The following is a 3,991-nucleotide window of genomic DNA, read 5'->3' as shown; positions in this document are numbered from 1 at the left end:
AAAAAAATGATATATTAATAACAGGATGAGTTGGAGAAGATTGTCTAAGGCCATACATTTTAAAAATTGGGGGCAGATGTGGTTGCCATCACTTCAAAATAGACACAATAGAGCACAGAGGTTAACAGCAAGGACTGTAAGTCAGGCCAACCTAGATACCTCTCACCACAGTTTACTGGTTATGAGACCATGAGCAGTTCATTACACCTTTCTGAGTCTTCGTTTTATTGTTTTTAAAATGAAAACAAGAGAATTATCTCATTGCATTCTTGTTGGATTAAGCAAGACAACCCATGTACATTATTTAGCATGGTCCCTGGCACATAATAGAAAAATTAACCTAGGTTTGAGTTTTTTTTCAGTTGTTTCATTTTCTACCAGATAAATTTGGAAAATACAACAATGATCATTTTAGATCCGATAATCTATCCTTATGCTCCACCTCTGAGTATAAAATAGAAGGGTTATCAATATCCTGATAAAAAGGATTATGGAATTGAACTAAGCCTTTATTTGGTAATAATAATAATAATAATAATAATGTGACTCTTGCTTACCTTAGGGCCACTGTTTCCAGTTTTTAAATTCTTTATGTACATAAATATTTTCTTTAAAATGTATATTAGTGCTCGCTTTGGTAGCATATATACTAAAATTAGAACAATATAGAAATTTTAGCATGACAACCTGCTCAATGATGCCATGTAAGTTCATAAAGTAGTCCATATTTTTATGAAAAGAATTCTGGATATGGATGCTGGTGATGGTTGAACAATATGAATATACTTAATACCACCGGCCAGTTCATTTGAAAATGGCTAACATAGTAAACTTTATATTATATGTATTTTAATACCATACAAAAATTATTGGGGAAATGTATATTAATACTGCTTCATTAAGAGGACCTTTAGTTCTTAAAATACTGGTCCTTTGTCAACAATTTTATATATTCGAATGGCCATAGGATAGCTAAGTTGCTAGTCCATTGTTCTTGAGCAAAGCAGAGACAAACACAGCATTAAAGTTCTGAATATTGCGATCTGAAGAGACTGACTAGAGCAAGCTGGGGTTTGTTTATGTGTTTATGCTTACTATGTAAGAGCTCAGAAGAATAACTATTTCTATTATTACCTGTTATCACTGAATTTTCCACTATTGTGTTTTTTATACTTATAGAGAGACGAGGTGGGCTGGAGATAGTAATCAAAGCATAATTATGTATCAGGTTTATGCCCAAACAGCAATTTAAAACATTTTAAACGTTCTTGTGTTATTTTTTCTACACAGAATTCACTAGGGACTAGAATGGCCAGTTTAAACAACTTGTGTAGGAACATGAAACATGAAAAAAATTAACTCCAAGTGAGTATTCTCAAGTCCTACTGCAGCCCCCATTCTTCTATGATTTAACATTTCTTCAAGCAGCAAATATCGTGATGGATAATTCTGAAAAAAGTACAGTTTTCCTTTTTATTTTCTTGCAATCTGAAGACAACGGCCTCTTGTTTTCAATATCACATTGATCTCTACCTGCGTCTATATCCTTCAATTGCACCTTCCCTCCTTACAATGGACGAATTGTTCCTGTTTCTCCCCACAGCCTGGTGCTCTTCTTCCATTTTATGGATAAAACTAGTTCGCTGCCAGAGGGGAGGGGTGCTGGGGGACTGGGTGAAAAAGGTGAAGGGATTTAGAAGTATAGATTGGTAGTCACAGAATAGTTATGGGGATTAAGTACAGCACAGGGAATAGAGTCAATAACATTGTAATAATTACATTCGGTGTTACACGGGTATTGCAAACACCAGAGGGAACACTTTGTAAAGCATATGATTGTTTAAGCCCTATGCTGTGCATCTGAAACTAATACAAAATAATATTGAATGTACACTGTAACTGAAAGAAAATAAACTAATTGGAATAGTTATTCCGATTTCCTTGGCTCCCATTATCTACTCAGCCCACTTCAGTCAGTTTAGCAGCTCCTCCATCCTGCCCTGCCCAGTGGTCACCTCTCACACTTCATCTTTCTCAACCTGCCAGGAGTATTTGACGCATTTACCACTGCCTTATTGACCTGACTTTGGTTTAGACATTTATCACCTTAATTTTCCTGCTTCCTCAGCAGCTGCTCCTTCTTGCTCTCCACTCACTAACCCCTTTTCTTCTTCCTAACCCCTAAATGCCAGCGTGCCTGGGATGCAGGCCAGGGCTCCAGCTTCCCCTCTGTCATTGCTCCCCTGTGGCCTCATCTAGTCCGCATGCAAATGCCATCGCTCTGCTAATGACTCTCCCATGTACCTATCCAGCCCTCAGCTCCCTCTGAATCCCAGGCTCATCTATCCAGCAACTTTCCATCATCTCCATTGAGTGTCTACTAGGTGTCTGCCAAAGCAGCAGCCTGAATCGCCCCTGAACCTGCTCCCTCCAGTCTTCTGTCTCTGGCTCGGTTGCTAAGTCCCAAGCTCCAGAAGTTATCTTTGCATTCTGTCTCCATCTCCCCTACCATAAACCTTCCAGCAAGTCTTGTCAACTCACATCAAAACATTTCCTAAATCTGGTCCCTTTTGCTGGTTCCCCTGCTACCATCCTTGTACGTTATCATTACTTCTTATGTAACTCAACTAGTGCACTAGCCTCCCCACGAGTCAGCTTACTTCCATTCCTGCCTTCTCACTTCATTTCCCATGAGCAGCCACACGAGTTCCAAAAAAACTAGATCAGGTGATGTCACTCCACTGCTCCAAAGCATCCAGGGGCTAGGTATCACATGCAGAATACAATCTAAATTCCTTTTTGCCTCCTTGCCTGGTCCTGGCTGCCTTTCAGAACTTATCTTGTACCATCCTGTTCTCCCATTTCTTGTTGCTCTAAGCAATGCCCTTGATATTCCCCAAAAACCCAATGTGTTTCCCTCCAAAGGGCTATTTACTGACATGGAGTTGGTTTTTGATAAATATCTACTGAGCAAATGATTGTAAACTGGGCTGTTTTTCTTCTCTACTCCCACTCTAATTTTCTCTTAATTTATACAATTTCCTGTACCCACTCCGCATTACACCCAGAGAAAAAGAACACTATCAGTATTATTTCAGGGTTGCTCACTATGGATTTTTGAGTTTTGTTTTCAAGTGAGAGCCTAACAGACGGAGTGGGAGTGGCAGCCTTGATTTAAGGTAGCCCGAGAGCATGTCTTAAAAAGAAGTTATGCAAGGTAATTAAATTCTATAGATCGGCTGTACAACATTCTAGGTATAGTTAACAACATTGCACTGTAGCTCTAAACTTTTGTCAAAATAGTAGATCTCATGTTGTGTTCTTACCACAGTAAAAAATTCCTACTTTCAGATTTGTTAGATAAGCTTGCTGAGATACAGCATATCTGATCCTCAAGTTCTGCTGCTAGGGGCAGATTACAGGTGGGGGCTAATAATTTGCATTTGTACTAGCATCATATCCATCTTTTTACCAGGAAGATTCATGATCTAATCAGCTCTCACCACTGTTTCCTGCCCTTCTCCTTGGTTTTCTCTACCATCCTTCTGCAAGTGAATGTTCTCTCTTTATTTTTGTTTTTGTTTTTTGTTTGTTTTTTTAACCTCACCTGAGAATATTTTTTCCATTGTTTTTCAGAGGAGGGGCGGAGATTGAGAAACATCCATGTGAGAAAGACACATTGATTGGTTGCCTCCTGCACCCACACTGACCACCAGGGCTGGGGATCGAGCCTGCCACAGAGGTAAGTGCCCTTAACTGGAATCAAACCCACGACCATTTAGTCCTCAGGCCAGTGCTCTAACCACTGAGCCAAACTGGCCAGCTCTGAATGTTCTACTTTAATCAACTTTTTATCCAAATACTTCACATATCCCACAAATAGTAACTGAATTCTTACTTGATTCCAGGTATTATCTTGTCTCTGGTGACATAAAATTTAAAACAATTAGATTGAACCCTGTGCATATTACATAATTCTCTTAAGTTCCTT

The 3,991-nt window shown here is 39.0% G+C and overlaps 1 non-coding gene across 1 annotated transcript; it reads left to right on the top strand.

Annotated features, from left to right (window-relative positions):
• The first annotated feature begins 625 nt into the window (after positions 1-625).
• On the top strand, positions 626-732 carry LOC148092204 (U6 spliceosomal RNA). The gene has a single exon (XR_015715252.1). It is a non-coding gene; the product is annotated as a U6 spliceosomal RNA (small nuclear RNA).
• The last annotated feature ends 3,259 nt before the right edge of the window (positions 733-3,991 follow it).

The sequence above is a fragment of the Miniopterus natalensis genome, chromosome 10, assembly GCF_054644295.1.
Source record: "Miniopterus natalensis isolate mMinNat1 chromosome 10, mMinNat1.hap1, whole genome shotgun sequence".
NCBI lineage: Eukaryota > Metazoa > Chordata > Mammalia > Chiroptera > Miniopteridae > Miniopterus > Miniopterus natalensis.
Note: the sequence above shows the minus strand (reverse complement) of the source record. Positions and strands in the feature narration are given on the sequence as shown.